The sequence below is a fragment of the Pinus tabuliformis genome, chromosome 7 (genome assembly GCF_031772625.1).
Source record: "Pinus tabuliformis cultivar Carrire ecotype Pingquan chromosome 7, CPIR1, whole genome shotgun sequence".
In the NCBI taxonomy this organism is placed as follows: Eukaryota; Viridiplantae; Streptophyta; class Pinopsida; order Pinales; family Pinaceae; genus Pinus; species Pinus tabuliformis.
In genome coordinates, this window is record NC_142293.1 from 924,064,740 (window position 1) to 924,086,931 (window position 22,192).

Consider the following 22,192-nt stretch of genomic DNA (forward strand, 5'->3'; position numbering starts at 1 on the left):
TATGTTAAGTAGGTTACTTTTGATTATGATATTTGTACATGTATGATTTGTTGTGTCTTGATATCTTGTCCAGGCATTAAAACATTGTGAGCAGTAGGACCGAGCCTGTGGCGCAAGAGATTCAGGGTATTCAACAAAGGAGGACGTTATAGCATCAGAACAAGGTAGGCCATCTTCTTGTTCTCCTATTTTGGTTGTAACTTAGGAAAGTGTCTAGTTGGTTGTCACGTAGGTTGCTAGTCGCCCTCATTGGGCTAGAGGGATCATCTTTGTCCACAGAGAGAATTTTCCTAGACAGCAAAATGGTGACTCCACTAGGGAATCTATAACCCTTTCCATCCTTTCTTTCAATCAAATTCTATGATGAGTTTGACCAACCATCCGTTTCTTGGCTTGTTTCCTCCTCTGTAGCTATTTTCACTCACCGGTTATTGCTTGACGACATTCAATTTGTTATGGTCTTGAATACTTTTTATTTTTCCCTATTTTTCTCGCCCATCGCATGCTCTTCTTCAATAGTCGCACTGTCATCGCTGGTTTTTTAATTACAGTCACATTGATTACCCTTGCATCACCCGTTTTCGTATAATAGGTGCACTAATCTCAAAGGATAAAGGAAAATTAGGGTTTCTTCTTGTTTTAAGTGTTTTTGGCCTCTATCAATGATTTTCTAGTGTGTTTATAGTGTATTTGTCTTGGTTGTTATGCTTGTATGACTGCAATTGTCTCTTGACTTTGTTAATGTGTGTTTGAGGCTCCATTGCTTTATAGGGTTTCTAAGGCTTCTAGCTCACCCTCCACTCATTGTTTGGTCTGCGTTCTTGAGATTGATGGTTCCATTCAGGATTCTTCCTGCAATCAAGACATCTTTGTCAAGTTGCTTTTGGTTCATTAATGTGAAGTTGTTTTCATTAGTATCAAGTCATATTGATGCTTTGAGGATTGCTTTAGTTCCATTGTCAAGTGTAAGATTACAAATTGTTTGCTTTGGTTGGACTAAAAGAGAGTAATTGTTTTCCTTTGCTCATTGCATTAGTTTGCAATGATTAAATCAAAATGAAAGAAAATTATTAGTGCATCTTAGTGAAAGGAAAGTGATTTTCATTTCTTATAGGATTGCATCTTGGCATTGCATTTGTTAGTGAAATGAAAGATTAGATTTTGTTTTTACATTTTGCATTGGAAAGAATTGTTTTGATGTATTTTTCTTGTTTGATGCATTATTTGGTTGTCACTCTTCCTTCATTAGTTTAGCCTTGATCGAATGAAAAGGTGTAATTTTCATCATTTAGTTGCATTATGGGAATACAAGTGACATCGTTGGGCTATCAAATTGAAACTTAATCCAAGATAAACTCAAAATTTACTTCAATTAACCTAAGGATCATTTGTCACCTAACACAAATATCTAGAGCTCTAGGCTAGAGACATGTTTCGGCTTATTTAAACATAACAACTGTTGTTAACCTCCTGTTGTGTATCCCGAGGGTGAAATCCCATCCCAGTATGGAAGTATATAGAAGGTTCTCCAGTACTTTCAGGTATATAGGAGGCACTTCAGGATGATAAGTATATAGGGATGCTCTCATCCAATGGTTCTGCATTAGATAGTGCTAACACGGACTTGTGTTCCCCGTATCATCGAGTATATATTGAGAGACCCCATTAGGTTTCCATGATTTAGCCACAAGTAACCGAGTCAGCCACCTTGTAAACATGATACACCGAACACAACATTCAGGGAGATCAGTCATCGTACGTCAAGTCCTTGGTTTCAACTAAGTGTATATAATGGTTCACGGTTACTTGGTAAACCCTCTTTCCTAGTACTACCCATTTTTATTTGTTTTCTGTTTCGTGTCATAAAATTAAATGCCAATGATAACATGTCAAACCCGTTCAGTTACTTCTTGGCCCCATGTTGAGTAATTCCTTGTAAATTTTATTTTTAATCATCCCTCAACGAATCATCTCTTCTTCTTCTGCTCTTGAGATAAAGTCACTGTGGCTAAACCATTCAGTTCACCCCATAATTACCCTTCATTGTTTGATACTTAAGGGTCATCACAAGGAGGTCATCTAGAACTTTCACAGTCACTTGAAGCTCAAGGGTTTGAACTTAGGATTGGCCCGAGCATCCAACCCCTTGCTTCTTGTCCACCACCTCCACATTCTTTGTCACCTCAAGAGTTTGATCTAGAAACCCCTGAGAGTCCACAGAGGTTTGTCTTATATCCTCTGAATCTGTTATTTGATCCTTTTGTGATATCTCCTCAACGTCCTTACAGTCCATATGATCAACCTGGTGTTCCTTTGTAGTTATCTCCTCATACATCTCGGATTCCTCCTCGCTAGCTATTTCCACCCATGGACCCAGAAGGTGAGATTACAACCTCTCCTCGAGGTCATCCAAAAGTTTCCGCTACTCACACTCCTCATGTTGATGAAGAGCTCGAATCTCACTTTTCTCTAAAAGGGTTTCCTTTTATGGGAAGAGTTCCATCTCAACCGACTCCTGAAAAAGGTGGGCCTATGCTTCCACACGATTATACAACCTTGGTTCAATTAGTTTCAGGAACTCCTAGTGCTTCCTCTTTGTACCAAAATCCTATTTGGTCATCAAATGCTATGCCTACTTCTGGTTTGTTTATTCCTAACGTGACCTCTCAAATACCTTACAGATTGTCATTATGTCGCAACCTTTACCATCGTTTTAACCTTCCATTCTGGTACAACTGACTATTTCAGTTCATGCGTTCGTAAGTTCCTCAGTCCCTCCGTCAAGTGGACAAAATGTACCAACTCCTTATTCACAACCTACGGGGGGAAATCTGAACATTACTCTTGTGTCAAGTGGAACCCGTGCGAGTGGATCACAACCTCACATGGTTGGAGTCAATCAACCTTATCCTGGTGGTATTCCTAACCTTGTTGGCTCATTTGGGGTACGTAATATCTAGTTTCAACAGCCTTACATGACCCAGATACCACTCCAACTGTCTTATGTTCCATATGGTTCAAAAGCACTGCAAAATCGACTCTATATTCCACAATCAGGTCCTCATGTGCAACCTGGTCAATGTTCTGTTCCCGGTGCATATGGTCAAATCCCATTTGGAACTTACCAATACCCACAGGAAATACCTCAAGGAACTATACAACAACCATTACAACAGCAATGGAAACCTTTGCAGCAGCAGGGGAAACCTTTGTAGAAATATCAACAGCCTTTGCAATAGAAAACACAATTTTCTCAACAACCCAATCCACCCTTGTATCCGCAAGGAAAAACTTTTCAGCAACAAGGTCAACCCCTACAGTAGCAAGCTCAACCTGTTTATCAACAAGGTCAAACCTTGTAGACACAAGGTCAAGCCCTGCAACAGCAGGGCCAATCACTTCATATCCAAGGTCAGCAAGTGCAACCACCTTACAATCCATATGTTGCACATAATGTTTGTCCTCCTTATTGTTATCAACGGCAAATGGTAGGTCAGTATCAACCCTACCCTATACAGAATCCACCTTATGGTCAAGTTACCTCCCATTGGGGGTAAAATCAAACCCCCTATGGTTAAAATCCTCCACTTTGGGGGCAGAATCCTTACCAAAAAGGTTGGAACTCATAGGTTGGGCCTCCTGAGAGGCCTTATATTCCTTTTAATCCACAATTTCCTTTTTTAGCTACATTTGAACTGACGATGTCTTGAGGCTTACTAATGATCCCATTCTTCATTTTCCTTACTGGCCTCTAGTTCCTACTAAAATTCCAATTGATTTCCCCAAGTTCAAAGGAAAATCTAAAGAGGACCCTCAAGCCCATGTGATGACATATCACTTATGGTGTTCTTCCAATTCTTACGTTGACAATTCTATTCGTCTCTACCTCTTTCAACGAACCTTGACAGGTGCTACCATAAAATGGTATGTCAAGTTGCCTTGAGGTACCTATGCAGAATTTAACTCTTTGGCTATGGCCTTCCTCACCCACTTCCAATTTCCAGTTCATTATGAAACTGGTACTCATTTTCTCACATCTCTGAAGCAAGATACCACGACCCATATTTCTGATCACATCCATGAATGGAGACGTCAGCGTCGCATCATCAAATTCAAAATTTCTAATGAGTTATTAACTGAATGGTTCACCAAATCATTCGTAAAAAAATTACTAAAGATATAGCAATGGGTGGATGTGTTACCGAGGACCAAGCTATTTCCCATGCCCAGTATTTGGACTTAGTTTATTCCCAATCCAGCACGCTATATGAAATTTTGCCTGATGCTCCAAGACCATCTTCAGATTCTGCATCTTCAAAGTCTCTTGATGTACCACCTGTTGATGGTATAATTGGATCAGTATCTCAAACTTCCACTAAGACTTCTTCAGAGCAAAAATTTGTCTTAGATACTGGTTCTAGTCATCCTTTGAAAAATTCGTAGAATTCTGGTAAAACCTTCGAGGTCAATGTCATCCAATCTACCACGGTAGATAAAGCCTCAAAAGGTAAGAAAAAGGGTAAAGGAAAAGAAAAATATGGTACCCTAAAACAAGATCCTCCCAAGTCATCTTCTGATGATGCCTCCAACGAAAGCCAAAACATCTTGCCTCATTTGTGAGGAAGACCATTATATCAAGGATTGTACCCGACGTGCTGAAGTTAGTTGTTTATTGAAAGGGACTCAGGCTGTTTTGAAAGTGCCATTTCCATCTCAACAGACTCAGTTGGTAGACCAACCACAATCTTCTGCCTCATCTAGTTCTCAATTTTACATGATGATGGGTTCATTTCCTATCTCTGTCGCTACTCGATCAAAAGATTATCAAACCCCTAAAAAGAAGATGGTGGAGAAAGAAGCCACTGATATAACTTTTACTTCTACTCCACCCAGATCTGGTCCTCTCCATATTGAGAGACCTAATAATGAGTCCATTCTAAAATGCAGCTCCTAAAGGTGTGCTTCAAAAATCATCCTATAATATGAACGCTAGAGCTGCTCAACATTACAGTATTGTCAAAGATCTAGCTCAAGCACCTTCAGCGATGTCTGCTTTGAAAGTTCTCCAAATATGTCCAACGCAGTGGAAACCCTTATTATCTTCTATAAGAGCCATTGATCCTGCTGATTCTAGGTCGATTACCTTTGATCTTGAAAACCATGTTCCTCGTATTCCTCATCAGATTGATTTTATGATTTAAGTTATTACTAAAGGAAATACGATCCATCGGAATGTCATTGATGAACTTGGTGCTTCCACCTACATCATGTATGTTTAATGTTGGAAAGCCATTAGCTCTTCACCCCTTGACCAGTCCCCAAACACCTTGGAGGCCTTTTACAATAGAGGTTCCCATCCTTATGGTATTCTCACAATTTTTCCTATCACTTTTGAAGGGAAGACTATCGAGCTAGAAGTGGAAGTTGTAGATGCAAATCTGAATTACAACCTTCTACTTGACAAAGTTGAACCTGTGCCATGTTTTGTGTGGTTTCCTCTTTGCTCTAGGTGCTCTGTTTTCCTCATGAAGGAAAAATTGTCACCATCGAGCAATTATCCTTTTTCTCTTCTTGTGCCTTGAATGGCAACATCCCATATGTGGGAAATACCGAAATTCCATATGAGAGTGTGGGGGAAGGTATTTTTAAAGATTATGCTTTAATGGGAACTTTTTCTCTCCCACCTCTACATGTTGCCTCAATCAATATGATCTCTGTTTCTACAAACCCATGGATTATTCCTTCCCCGGATCAAATTGATTCATTTGGTGATGCCACACTTCTAAGCCCTTTAGATCAAGCTGATCATGAAATTGTCTCGGCTTCAACAGTTACTTCAGAAAGTCATGTTGTTCTCAGTATGAACATGGATACCTATGCGAAATCTCCTTTCCTTGGTTCTTGGGAATCCATGGATCCTTTGAACAATAAATTCCCCACCTATGAGAGTATTTTTGAGGTTATGTCTCTTGACTAAACTCCTTGGAACAATATTCATCATCATTCCTCATTTCTTACAAGCCTAAGTGAGATTCCTTTGTGTCTTGAATCTTTCGTTTCTCATAACCCAACGCATCCACTTCAAACACCTATTTTGGTGCACAAATTCTTGTATAAAGGTAATATGGGAAACATTACTGCAACCTTGGCCATTGGCATTTCGATTCAACTTGAAATCATCAAAATCTTTCAACTGGGGACATCTTTTCCTCATCATGAGATTAAGATTTTCTCGCCCCCTTTCATGAGATTTTCTCACCGAGTTTTTATTGTTTGCCCATTATTGCAATGGGGTATTCATCCTATGACTCGTAACCCTCACCCGCCCGGGGGGCATGGGGGCATAGCCATTTATGAGTGTTATTCCACTTTTTGGCCGAGTCAATGCTTACATGTCATGCCAATGGTGAAACTTCGGTTTCATTCTCTGTTGATTGATTACCCGAGCCCAAAAATGGGCTCCATCTAAATTTTTTACGTGTAATATTCCATGTAATTAGTTTTGTACATTAGTGTGTGAATTCATTAATGTATAGTTTTGATTTTTGGTGTGATTGTTTGCTTTGAAAACATGTTTTTCTGCTTACCTTGTGTTCCACTTGGTATGCAGATGTCGCCAAACCATTATGCTGGTTTCGCTGATGGTGCTTGTCATAGCATAAGGAACTTGTCTTCCACAGCCTGGGCAATCTTTGACCCTGATGGCGAGTTGATCGATTTACAAGGTATTTTCCTGGGATGGACAACTAATAATATTTCTGAGTATAGTGCATTCATTGAACTATTATCATAATCAGTTTCTCTCGGCATTAGGAATTTAGTTGTTAAATTAGATTCACAACTCGTTGTGTTACAATTGAATAATAATTACTCAGTAAAAAATCCACAAATTCTGTGTATGTATCTACGTGTTTGATGACTAGAAAGAAATTTTGATTTTATCACATATCAACACATTCCATGTAACTTGAATACATTAACAGATGCATTAGCAAATTATTTTCTTGATAGACATTTGCATTATTTATAAAAATTATTATATCATCATGATACATAAACACATAAGTAGAAAATAAAACATGCATACATACATACATATATATATATATATATATATATAGATATTGATATATTTTGTCTATTAGAGTGTTTCCATCAAAATCTCAAAAAATAAAGTGTTCCGAGACACATGGCTTTCAAAGCCTACAACAGTGCAAAAAACAACTAGAAAGGTTATTCTCCCACATGATGCTCGCGATAACACGAGACACTCTAATCAATCGGCCTAATAGTCGATGCAGTCTCATAGACATTCACTATATGCCTATGGTATCGTAGTGGCATGTCGTCTATAGTCGCGTATTCTGGAATCCCGCGGGTGATCACTTCCAGATTGTGTTCCATCTCCACCATGGGATCTGCTCCTTCCTCATATGGAGCATCTTCTATCTAACGTGCTACTCGTCATGCTATTGGTGACATGTCAGGAGGCCTTTCTGGTCAAACATCTACACATTTATCACAAATTAAATCTTAGATACACTTTAATAAAAAACTCATAAAAACTGAAAAATCCAAAAAACAAGTCTTACCTGCATCAATCCATTTTTCAACTGGTGGCAGAGGTAGATATGGATCCCATCTGAAATATGTGCCTTCATAGGCATATTCATCCACAACGATCAGTTTGCGATGCAACCAACTAAAAAAATGCAGAGGGAAATGCATTTGTTGGCCCCCTCCTCCGCGAGGCATGAGTTCACTCCATCTGATCAACCTCGGATCTTGTGAGGTAGGATCCGATACCTCTGTCCACTAATACCAAAATACGGGCACTCGCTCTTAAAAGAAAGTGACCAAGATTGAACCAAAGTCAAATTGCTTCAAGTTTCCCCGCTTACCTTTGGTCATTTGCCTCTTCATATTGTAAAATAACCCATCACACCAGTTAAATATTGTTGGAGTAACGCAGTTTACGACATACTGGAATTGAGATTTTGAAATCTCGTGTAAAGCATATGACCTGGTTATACGAGATATGGTGTGTAGAATCGTCCTAAGGGGAAGATTGTTGATAGTTAGTATCTTCACCTTCCCACAAACTATTGTTTCTGCACCCAGGCAATGTCTCCTGATTATGGCACTGGTGCTCTCACCTCCAGGATGAGATCCAAAAAGTTGAACCCTTTCCCCTTTTCTAGAAAATCTGGTAATGAAGTATATGTCTGCTACTTCCATCTCCAGTTCTTGGTCTCCAACAATAAAGATCTCTTGATCAACATCCGATAAACTGATCAATTATTGTAGAAGCTCTTTTTGGGCTCTGAGTATTATGGTTCGAAATAATTTTAGTACCCCATAATTCCTCAAAGAATTCACGCATTCTGGATCTTGGGAAGCCTAGTGATATTCTACCTCATTACGTCTCTCCTTCCATTTGGGAAACATGTTTTCGAAGTCTCCTGCAAAACAACCATTAAACCTTGATTAGATGCTTTTCAATGGATAAAAACTCAAAAATTTCACTCTAAGGGGAAGTTTTTCTTCAAATTTTTCGCCCCACGTCCATCGCATTTATTTGTATTAAACCCATGATTCCAGCGCGAGAGCCTTATGGGCTCAGGGGAAACCATCAGGAGTCCGATGAGAAACCTTGCAATGATCACCCCCGCTATAAAAAATTGAAAACCTTCTTTATGGAAAGCAAAAACCCAATGAAAAAGCATGAAAGCATAATAAAATCCAAGATAAAAGGTAGAGCTCTTACCTACAGCTGACAGTTCGTGAAATGATACCCTGGATCTCCCACACTTCTCGCCTGAAAAGTCGAAGAAAATGGGGTAAAATGCACTCTCTAATTTACTCCAAGTGAAATGGTAAAAATGTTTTTACTTTGGTCTATTTATAAGTCTTAAACTCATTTTTTGCCAATATTTTATTATTTTTCTCGATATCAGTGATGTTTGGTTATCTTTGTGCAATTACAGGTACTTTTTGGTGGATATAGTGATCATTTTTTAGTGATTCAATGAGGTTTTATTTTATCTCTTTTTTGGACTTATTAAAAATAAACGAAAAAGGAACCCCCCTGGATTCATGTTTAAGCTCTTTTCTGACTCTCGAAACATTAAAAAATCACCGAGTACTTGTCTTTTTGAACTCGTTAAATTAAATTAATGGATGTCGTCTCAATATATGTTTACCCAATTTTCAAGCTGAGATTGACTATTTATGAAAATGGTACACCTTGGTCGACATGGTCAAGAGGTTCTCTCGAATATTGTTTTCTACCTTTTCAAGTTCAAGGGACAAATTAAGAAAAGGGACATGATGGAGTTTTCTTTTTCGTCTCTTTTTCAAATTCTCTAAATATGAAAAAAATACCGAGTTATCATTTTGTCGGTCTCGTTAAAAATTTTATGGTGAAAGACTTATCACCATGATGAGACCGAGTTTCTCCTTCCTAGGACTCATAAAACTTACCAGGATGGATTCATTCGAAGAATGAAATTATATGAAAAGAATATTCTATCCCCCTCAAGCTTGTGATAAAAATTAATTGGGGTACTCGCTAGAAATGGTGGGGAAAATGAAAGTGAAACATCCTTTTTATAGGGAGCATGTCATTCTTGAACGTGACACTCATTTGCTTCTCATGTCAGGTTTGGAATATCCTCGCTCAGTCACTTGTCCTTCCAGGTTTGGGTGATCCATTTTTTCCTCTCATCTGACTATTCCATTTCATCATCATGACCCTTGGTATTATGTTGAGTCAAATGCTAAGTCTTGTCGCCAATGTTCAAGAGAATTCCTATTTGCAGTCTATTACCTATACATTGTCTGACCTTTTACTACAGTCTTGGATCCTATTCATTTCATTCCAATTTATTCCTCATTTCATGTCGATGATGGGGGAATCATCATGGCCCTCCTTCGACAGGTCACTTCCTGTCGACTTCAGTTCATTATCTAGCATGATGACTTAGAGACTCCCTTTTAGTACCTTAGAGCTTGCATGCCTTAATGGAAAGATCTTTGCATCCGACGATAGGTTTTCATCATTAGCCTTCGATCGAATGATTCCATGAGTGTTCGACTTCAACTTCATTTTCACATTCACGAATTGTATTGTCATACCTTGAGAACCATTGTCATTACTAATGGTTTCTCTCATGCCTCTTAACGGTACACATCATTGGCCAGTAATCGGGTGTTTTTCTAGCATGTTCGACTTCGATACATTCATTTGCATGTTATAATTTTTACTTTGATCAGGTTGGGATGGAGCGCAAGACCGTGAGTTTTGTCTAATATGACTCAAGCTACGTGGAGTTATGTATTGTTCATGATTGTACACATGTTTCTTCTATACAGATGGCTATGGCCATACCATGGGACTTTAAATTTATGATGATCATTCTTTATCAGGGGGCTGTGTCCATACCTTGGATCTTATATTTACATATGATCATTCTCATTCAGATGGTTGCGCCCATGCCGTGGATATTTTTCGTAGTCCTTACTATCTGGATGGCTGGGCCCATACCGTGGATTCATGTTTTGATATCAGATATGTATATGTATATGCATCCTTGATTTATAGGTTTGTTGAAACTGTACTCATCTAGATATGCATCTCATATCCTCCTTAAAACACTTATGTAAAAATGCCTTGAGCTTCCCCTAAAGAAAAGAGCTCTAAAACCCGAATTTGAGGGTCATTGCTTCGTTGACATTGTCAAGCCATGCTGGTTGCTAGCTGCACTTCACTAGGTTCACGCTGCTAGGGCACTTCTGGCTTGGATACCCACAATGATCCCTAAAAGGAAATTTTTCCCAAAGAGGACAAGAAGCTTCGTGGTCTAGAAGCTTCCAGTATAACGAGCTGGAGGTTGTTTGGCATGGATGAGGTCGAGTTCTCTCAACTTGTCCCTTTGGTCTTATCCCTATGAGCTACCTCCTTGAGATGAGGGCCTTCTCCTATCTTTGGAGAGATCCTAACTCCCTTTCCCTACTTATATATTCATCCTCTCCCATTCCCAAATGGTTGGTCTTTGGCTATTTACAACCTTATGCTGAGATTGTGCCTACATACTACTCACTCGGATTGGAGAAGGAGTGCTTGGAGAGCTATAGCTTGGACTTGGACATTCACTCAAGGAGAGCTTATTGACATCAAGGCTTGGTTGTATGCTTCCTCCTTTATTCTATTAATATATACAACTGTTGGTTCACTTTCCATAAATGTGTGTGTTAATGCATCATTTATCTTAATGCTCCTTGATTTGTTAAGTAGGTTACTTTCGATTATATTATTTGTACTTGTATGCTTTGGGGTGTCTTGATCACTTGTGGAGGCATTCAAACACTGTGATTAGTAGGACCGAGCCTGTGGCATAGGCGATTCAGGGTCTTCAACAAAGGAGGACGTTGTAGCATCAGAACAAGGTAGGTCATCATCTTCTTCTTAAGAGGATTTAGGTTTTAGTTAACCTTCTTTAGAATGGATTCAGGGAAGTTTTCCTTTGATATTTTTGGGATACTTTCATCTGTATATCATGATGGATATACTACATAGTAATCAATGTTTTGGCACTTTGGGACATGGGACAAGAAATGACAAAATACTGTGTAACAAATGTCCCCTAAAGCATGAAGGCAAAATAAGGAGTGATGGCTGAGAGGATTTACAATTTAGTGCAAGGACGACAACAACACCATCAGGAGACCTGCGAATCAAGCATATACATATACATGTACATATCTGACATCTCTAATGATCATGCCTAATGATACATGAATAGGCATATAATAATACATGAATCTATGGTATGGACGCACCCGTCTGAATAGAAGGGATCATGTGTATGGATCCTTAGCATGGTCGCAGCCATCCGAATAAAAAAGGATCATGAATATGGACCCATGGTGTGGTTTCAACCATCCATCCAAAGGAAACATGTATACAATCATGAATAACTCATAACTTCATGTAACCTGGATTTTATCAGACAGAATCCAGGATCTTGCGTTGTGTCTCGACCTAATCAATGTACAAATTCTAACATGTGAATAGATGTGTCAAAGTTGAACATGATAGAAAACCCCTGATTACTGGTCAATGATGTAAACCATTAACAGGCATGAGAGAAACCACCAATAATGAGAATGGCTCTCAAGGTACAATCAACGCAATCCACGAATGTGAACAATGAAGCTGAAGTCAAACACCCGTGGAATCACCCGATCGAAAGTCAATAATGTAAACATGTCTTCGAATAAGAAGAACATGCCATTGAGGCATGCAAGCTCTAAGGTACTAGAAGGGAGTTTCTAGATCATCTTCCCGATAATGAGTTGAAGTCGACAGGAAGTGATCCATCGAATGAGTGCCATAATGAATCCCACACCATCGACATGAAACAAAAGGATGTAGTAGAGTAGATAAGTGTGATCCAGGACTGTAGCAGGAGGTCAGATGATGTATAAGTGGTAAAGAACTATAGATAGGAGTTATATTGAACATAGAGGTGACACGACTTCAGATTTTGGAAACATTTGACTCAACATAGGATCAGAGTTCATGACAACGAGATGGTATAATTAGATGAGAGGAAAAATGGATTTCCCAAACCCAGGAAGGCAAGTGACCAAGTGAGGATGTCCAAAACCCAACATGAGAAACAAATGAGTGTCATGTTCAAGAGAGACATGCTACCTTTACAAAATACAAGAGATGATTGCTTTCAATTTTTCCCCCACCATTTCTGGTGAGTACCCCATATATTTTTTATTGTAAGCTTGAATGGGATAGCATATGCTTGCCATATAAGTTCATCCTTCAGATGAATCCGTGCTAGTAATTTTTACGAGTCCTAGGAAGGAGAAACTCGGCCACGTCATGGTGACAAGTCCCATGTCATTTATGTTTTTTGAGTCCAACGAAGGTGAAAATCAACATATTTTTCATGTTTAGAGAGTTTGAAAAAGAAGAAAAAAAGAAAACTCCAAAGGTTCTATTGTAGCTGCTACAACCCCACCCAAATTTATGGGCATATTCAAAATTTGGGTACCCCAGCACTCACCCCAAGCTTCTAGGTTTTTGATAGGACCCCCAACTAGTTTCTCTCCCCGCAACCTTGCCTATCCAACCCCTTTGGTGTGCCCACTCACGTTTCATGCATTGCATTCGTGCATTATGTTTTATCTCAAACATATGCCTTAGGATCACATTAGGGTTTTGAAGGTCAATAGCTCCATTGATGCGGTTAAGAGTCTCCCACGATTTTGAAACTCATGATATGCATCGAAATCAGTAGGCACCCTATATTTGGACAAACATGCATTCAATTTGTCTTTCCTTATGACTAACAATATTAGGGTTTGGGAGAAACCCTAGCTGGTCAAAAGAGTGATCCCCTCCCTGTTGTTACCTAATTCACATGCCTCTAAGGGTCCATCCTTATCAACATCGCATGGCATCATGGTGAGAGTCATTGCAAAACATTTTCCCAAGGCTTTTGCCAGATCCTTCACCTCAGCATGTGTATTAGGGTTTGTGAGGATTATGTGTTCCCCTTACATCCTGGTAACCCTAAAGGTATGTGATTACGGTCCCAACCGTGTTTTAAACTAATCCTCGCTCTCCAGGATGCTTATCATCTTCACCCTTATCATCTCATCTTGAAGCATGACCACATTAATAAGCATTAGGGTTTATGGGAATACTTTCTTCGATGACTTCGCCTCGCCGTCACCCTCATCCCTTCCAAATTCATTAGGGTTGATGAGTTGTTGTCCTCATCATGCACATTTTTGAAGCCCTAACTGGTCAAAATGAGAGTCACCTTCATTTTTCAACCTCACCCTTTGGCCCCATGCGTGCACTCCCATAAGCATCACATCTCACTGGCTTTGCATCATTATAGGGACCCCTTGATATGTTAACACCACCTTGGATGTTAGGTTAATGCATGTGTTTGGTATTAAACAAGCTTGTATAAAAGGACCGAAGTCCAAAACATGACATTTTCGAAAGAGCATTGAGCATGCATTGATGCACCCTAGGTTGTAGCATTATTATTATATATATATATATATATATATATATATATATATATATATATATATCAATTAATATGTGCATTATTGTGCTATGCAGGGCAACAGAGACAACACCTTTCATTATTTATGGTAGCCTTAAAATGCACTCACTCTATTACATGACATCGACCCATGAAAATATGACGGTGAAAGAGGCATATAAATTATGTAGTTTCGAAGATCAACATATCGTAGGGTCAGTGACTATTTTCCTATTCACACAACATGTATCTAATGTCGGAATTTGCATGTCCCCACTCCATTCCTCATCCATGCACTTCCATAAGCATCGTTGGGGAGATTCAACAATCAAATGAAGTAAACTACAACCTCAACAGGGTATGCAGGAAGGCGTTGAGTTGTACTTATAGATCTATGTCGGAAATGATATGGAACGCGAGCTTTGCGATGTTGATGCCCAAAACATAGACATTGGAAATCCCAACAATATCACAGGACAAAAACAGCACTAGACACTAGTTCTGGAAATCAAAAGCCCTGCACTGTTAATCTTATCTCTTTGAGAAGGCTGCATGAGAACGCATTCACCTCAATAGTCGCTAACGAGATGGAATCGATTTTAAGCAGACCGCTTTGAAAGCTAGCCGAATTATCCAATTTAGAGATTTCCTTCTACCACATTCCAAATATCTAAACGACAATCTGTTGAAATATTCTCTCTTCTAAACATGCATGCTGCATGACAGGAAGGGAAGCATATTAGTCGCTTGGTTCCAACCACACAATGACCTCTCTGAGTCAGAATATCATAGTTTCGGAGCCTCAAATAAGTGCCAGAAAGATGAAACCATAATATATGTGACCATGTGACCCCAGTGAGTCAAACATCCATCATAGTCGTTGAGTCACATGCCAGCCAAAGGCCAAAAGGTACGAACTTCTCTCAATGCGACTTTGTGACCTCTCCCAAGTTGCCTGATTGAAAAATCATATCTGAGGAAATGCATATCGACACGACTTTCTCTCACTATGTCTGTGCGACCTGTCCCAGGTCACTTAGTCACAAAATCATGTCTAAAGGAGCTAATGACTGGTGCGACCCGTCACCTTCAATGACTGCGCAACCACATAGGATCCAATTACTAATGTCCCTTCAAGGAGGAAAGATATAACCATAAATAAACGCACCCAATGATCCCCTAAGTCTTAATGCAGAACCCACATTTTTATTTATGGAAGTATACAGCGTAAAGGGAGCATAATGATGTGCTAATTCAAGTCACATGGAATCTCTGCATCAGAATAATTTTTTGTCAAAGGCATGAAGTGATTCATCAAATAAAAGGGGGCAGCATCGATTCCCATGAAAAATCATCATAGACTACCATATGTCAATTGGAAAAATCATTTCTCTCAAAGGTCCTTGTTCCCACTACGGTGCCAAGCCCGTCTTATTAGTTGAATAAAAGAACCAAGGATATGAATTCAAGGAGGAATTTAGTGGCATTAGAAACATAACGATGAGTGTTGATGATAGGTGCAGGCTCAAGAAGTAAGCATGCCAACCCCGGGGTTCGAAGATACATATCAGGCAATGAAAGGTTAGGATGAGTGCAAAGGGTTGTGTTATTCAATGGTAGTGGCCAAACTATTTGACTCGAAACCTTTTGCAAATGTTTAAAAAAAAACGCAATGAAAAATTGCCCAATATGTGGGCGAGGATGAAAGGGAAGCATGAAAATAGTATCGCAATAATAATCTGACTTCTTAGGGAGAGCAACCACTGTTGCCACATCGATCCCACAACATACGACATGGAGCAGAGAAACGCACAAATTTGTGACCAAGAGATCACTAACAATTTCAAGGCTAAGAATTCTTGTTCATTTGTGATATTTATTTCTTATATTTCATCAGAATACTTTTGTCTTGATGCTTAATTAATGTTTGTGTACATGTGTAGGACTGAAACTGCGAAGGCAGATCCCTGCTATTTATGCAGACATTGATGACCCAAGGGATTGATGTTGCAGGAAGGCATGATCCTAGCCAACAACATATGTTGGAGAATGATTCAAGCTTATGAGGAGTATGGAGCTTTTCCTCCCAAAGGGTTGTTTCCATAGCACACCAAGACAGAGCCACACGTTCTTCAGTTACTGAAATTTGCCTCAACTACAAAAGTTAGGAGGGAAGAAATATGTTGAGCTATGCAGAAGGATTACAACTTGTCATGAAGCTTGCATGGCTAGGGTTCCCCTTTAGCAAGCCAGATGGTCCCTTGCAAGCTTCAAGAACCCCTCAATAAAACTCAAAGGCACATCACCAGAAGATAGATGAATGCAAGTGAGGCATAGTGGCAAGAAAAGAGGCATGTCCAAGGCTCGAGCATTCAAAACATTGCAACATATGGGAAACACATGTTCTATGGTTTACGAGGACCTTTTACAGCCTCTTCCTATCTCTCCTTCATCGTAATGTAAATTTTGCCTACCATAATGTCAGCAGCTATGATAGGATTGATGTGGGCATGTAACAATCATTTTTGCCTGAGAAGGAAGTAGGTAATTGCAAGAGTCATGAGGGTAGATGAAAGGTCATGAGGGAAGGCCAAGGGTCATGGTAGGTGAAAAGTCACCTCGTCCCTATAAATGTTCCCTTAGGCCTCATTTACAAAGGACCTTAACGCTTGAGAGGAGGCAAAGATAGATAGTTGATTTATGCTTGAGAGCTAGAGCCACTCAACTCTTGGTAGCTAGTAGAGTGGATTTGCAGTGGGTCTATGGTTTTGGCACCGGAAGACGGTATAAACAGCCCATGTTCCACTATTGGCTATTGAACAATTTCATGATATGTATTTGAAGTTGCAGCAATAGTAATAAGATGTTTTTATTTTATCATTAGCACTGATTATCATGCTTACTCATGGTGGTTGTATTAGTTGTCTGGTACCTCACCATATTTGTATGTTTGCTTTCATATACGCAAGATGTTATGTACTGATACACAATGACTGCATGTATGTTTCACTTTCGAATTTGTGTTTAGTTGTTCCTTTCCATGTCGGTGACTTATTGTGAACTACTTTGCAATTGACTTTTGGCATGTTCCTGTTGACTTGTCTGAGGGGTTTTTAGCTCACTAATCCCTCTCATCGTATATCTCTTCTTATTGTTGCTGAGACTTTTTTGTACCTCTTTCTGTAATTTTTCAATCTTGGGTTGATTGTGTTTCACTTATTATGCATTTCATTCTTTTCCCACTTTGACACCTTCTCATTCGATAACCAAGAGTAGTAAACATTCATGGTGGCAGTCAGGCCCACATACCGAATGGGGATCCTATCCCAAATGATATGAGGTCTAATTGGGACTTCACACCGGGGAGACCCCTTAGTTGTTACCGGTATATTTTGTCCCGTCAACAGGTTCCTTTTCGTAAATCATCTGTTGAACTCGAAAAGGTAGAAAACAATATCTAAAAGAACCTCTTAGCCATGTTCGACCAATGTATTCCTTTTTCGAACAATAGTCTATCTCAGTCCAGAAAAGGGTTAAACTTATACTGAGTATACCTCATTTCATTTACTTTAACAAGTTCGAAAAGACAAGTACTCGGCAAGCTTTTCATTTTTCGAGAGTCGTAAAAGAGCTTAAAGATGACTCCAGAGGGTCTCTTTTTCGTTTATTTTTTACGAGTCTGAAAAAAGTGATAAAATAAAACTCGTTCAACCAGTCAAGATAAATCACCATCACCAAGAATATATGACCTATCACTACACAAGGAAAAACACATTACCAATTTCAAGGAAAAATATTAAAAAATGAGTGAAATATGCCCTAAGTTGGTAAAAAATATTATTTAAAACTTATAAATAGGGAAAAAAGTAAGTCATTTTTACCAATTTTCAATTGTGGGAGCATTTTTACCTCATTTTACCTCGATTTTCAAGCAAGGAGCACAATCAATCTCGGACACCCTTCATCGAGCCACTTGTTGCAAGTAAGAGATATGCCCCTTCCCTTCAGTTTGGTACTCATTTCATGCATTTTCATCCATAAGATGGGCTGCAAGGAGGAATTGAAAAATAATTATATCGTGGGTGACTAGCGCACATTTTACCCATCGGACTCATGCTTCTCACCCTGTGGTCAATTATGCCCTCGCGTTGGCAATGCTAGAAAATTCATAAACAGATGCGCTGGCACCAAGGTAAAAACTTTTAAGTGAAATCCTCCATGTAAAAAAGTTTATCTTGGATTTTTCCTCCATGGAAGCTCATGAAATGTTGTTTTATTGAATTTCCATAAGATAATCAGTCCAAAATGGTAATCCAATGGAAAGAAAGGGGACATGAAGTTGAAGACCATCAGGTTATGCAGGATCAAGATTATTTTGATACCCTGCAAGAATTTGGATTGCTCAAGTTCTTCATGATTCCTTGGATCATATCACAGCCTGAGTTATTGCAACACCTAATCAGTTGGTGGGATGTGGATCACCAACTATTCGTGATTGGGGATCAAGAACTCAAAATAGATTTCACCAACATTTATTTCATTATCGAGTTGTTTATAAAGGAACAGCAAGTGCGGTTGTTCGGATCACGCACTGGAGGAGAGAGCACAAATATGCTCATTGCGATGAATTGTCCAAGGACGAAAAAGACCCAAAGTGGGAAAATCAACATAAAGACCATTACAAATCTCCCACTATGAGAAATCGTGCACACCATGGCTTGAGGAGCTGGGGCTTAAGCGTTGCATGAGGCAACAAAATCTCATTTCCAGTATGAAATCGAGTGTCTGAATCCCACGGTTTTCAATTGGAGTAAAGGTTTGTTGGTGTCCATGAAGTGCCAACTTACCAAGTGCAAGTTAGGGAATCTTAAACAATTTGGTTTCGGATCCATTGTAGAGTTGTAACAAGGGTCTCTTTCACCTCTAGTTATGCTACATTAATAAGTCAATCCGGGAACGCTTTGTTATTGCAAAGAGTAACTCAATCCGAGGCTATTCGTCAGAGTAATGCTTAGTAGTACAGTGTCTAGAAAATACAAGAGTAAACGGCTGCTAAACCTATGACTAAATTGTTTTTTAAAAAGAATAAAATCACACAACGCAGTTTATCAGTGAAGGGTACGGAAGCGATAACCCATCCCTCTAGAAACTGATGGAAAGGAAATTAGAGCATGGACCATAGGTCTAGGAGCTAGGCAGCGACTTGTTGAGGCTCACTACAGCCTTAGACCTTCTCTCACACCAAAACAGTAAATGCAAGTAACTAGAACGACAGAAAGTAAAATGGAACAACAAGCAGGAAATGGAACAGCAATAAATGGAACAGCAAGAAATGGAACAACAATCCAATAAACTAAATCTCGCGAGTCCGACTAAGCTTGCTCTATTGAATTAAACTCACATCCTGCAATCAAATAGCAATCTTCTCTCTAAAGCAACTTCAATGAATTATACTTTATGGAACAGTATTCACAAATGAATTCTGGAACAGCAATCATCAATCATATATACACAACACACTTACTATAGCAATCTGATGATTAAAGAGAATATGACTATGTTTCCAAATAGAATAATATTACTTCCGGATTCCAATAACTGAGATTTCAAATGAATCCAATACAGCAATATTTGATATGAAGGCTCTGTAACAGAAACAGTTGGCTTAGACTGTAAACATGCAATCAACTCTGGAGAGATTCACTCATGCAATACAGAGTCACGACATAAATCTTCTCGAAAGAAACCACTAATGAATTAATTGTAACAGAGCATGGAATAGCATATGAAAAACATATCAGATTACCGAACTGTAAAGATAAACAAACCACACAGAAACCAAATTATAATGATACAAAAGCAAGTGTCCTTCGGAGTCGGGCCCTTAGCTTCCAATGGCACACTGCCTTAGGTTACTCCAGACGCAGAGATGAAATAAACACCAGGTCTTTTGTATTAATACATCAACAAATGTACAACAAAACAAGTCTTAGAGAGAGTCGATGATCAAAGTTGAATCTGGAATTCAAAGTTACATATATGAACAAAAAAGTCCTTTTGCTTAACACTGCTGTCCCTTTTTATAAGAGTAACGGCGGAGGTATCTAGGTAACAAAAATAAGCAAAACAGCGATCCTTCAGGATCAAAGATCCTGAGGGATTCGCCAAGCCGTTAATCCTTTACTTTTCTTCCCCTGCTCCGTTGAGTCGATAATCCTTCTTTCTTTCCAGGGTCGTCTTGCTTCGATCTGTTCGATCTTGTTCGCATCCGGTTCCCTCCTAAAGGGACAGCAATTATTGCTTCTTTGTCTTTTCCTTTCGATTGGCAACCCTTCGTTTCCACCCTCTCCTGCATGGAAAAATAACAATTATCAGCGATTAGGCTTTCCATACTAATTCTCACACATTCTATTAAAATTCTTTATTTCTTTAAGCTCATTATGCAGAAAGGGTTACAATTGTTACTGAAAATTCACTAAATTGTTCGTCAAAAACATACCTTTCCAGTGCTCCACACACCCCCCCGCTTACCCTGTTTCATGCCCTCATGAAAACATTATAGTTGACATGCAAGGCGGTAAGAGAATAGGCTGGAGAGGGAACCTCGTGTGGAGGCCTACAGCCATGATGAGCAACTAGATCATCAAAGAACTGATTTGTTTGACCTTTAGGCATTTCATACAAGGCCTGATATCCGGGTGCAGGCTGCCAAATAATTGGACTACGAAATCGATACCCTAACCAGGATGGCCCTGCTTGCAAAATACGCTCACCATAAAGGTTCAATCGGCTGGTAGCTAGCTCAAAATTTTCATATCTGAATGGTTCCCTGAGCTGGATGTTTGGGTTCGAAGTCTGGTATCGAAATTTTGCAACATCGATGGCAAGGTCTTTAATAGTCAGAAAATATTCCAGATTTTGTCGGATTAGGTCCTCGTGCATGGGTCCTAATCTCTCCATAACACCCGGGGTTCTCATAAGGTTCCTATGTGCTCTCCATAACAGTACTGGGTCTCTAGGCTCGGCTTTTACCCACAAGTCTAGGCTATTTTCATATCTCTGAAAAGTGTTATAAGCCCTGAGCCATTTTAGCTGATTAACCCCAAAGGAAACGAAGGCTTGCAATTGGATGTCCCCAACAAAAGGGCCAGGATTTAAATCAGTTTCCTGGTCTAGCACGAGGTTATGCAAGTAAAATTCACATAATAACCTTTGAACCTTAACTCCATAATGCTTGCAACAATCTATGAAATCATTAACAATATTGATTTGTATAGGGGCACCTGCCCTGACAGCTTTTATCTTTAATCGTAAATATCGTTCAAGCAAAAATAAAGCACAGTTTTTAGCAGGGGCCCTACAGGCCAGAACGTCATTATACAAAGAACACACAGTGTCCATCTGCCTAACAACAATATCTAATCGACGAGTTACCTTTGCAACCTTTTCTTGCTCCTTTTGCCAGCCTTCGAAGGCCTGGCTCTCGGACTGACTAATATCCCGAAGTTGCTGTTGCAACTCTTCATATTTCTCCCGGGGGACTGTTTGTTCCTTCAACTGTTCAGCTTCTTGCTGAGCTTGCTTCATCATCTTGTGCAAGGCTTGTGTTTTTGGATCCTTTTTCCATAGGGCCGTAGAGGCTGGGGGTTTTACCTGAACCTTTTTATTATGTTGTTTGGAGTTCAGAACCCAGATCACCCCTGAGGGCGGTGCCTCTGTTTGGATCTCCTTATTCTCCTTTTCTTTCTTAACCCGAATGAAAGGTTGTTGTGGTTCCTCTGTTAATGGAAAATCATCCTGTCCCTCTGCCCCAAATGGAACGGCGGTTTGTTCTTCATTATCAATTGGAACAGCAGTCTGTTCCTCATCGTCAATTGGGACAACAGTCTGTCCCTCAGCATCATTTGGAACAGCAGTCTATTCTTCTGTGACAATTGGAACAACAGTTTGTTCCTTAGTGTCATTTGGAACAGCAGCAGGTCTTCCAATCGGGTTTCGACCAACAGTGCGACTGTAAGTTCTCCGTCTTCTTGTTCTGCGAGATTTTGTTGCAGTGGTCCTCTTTCTTTTCCTTGTGGTCCTTTGTATCCTCAGACTGGCTTTCAAAA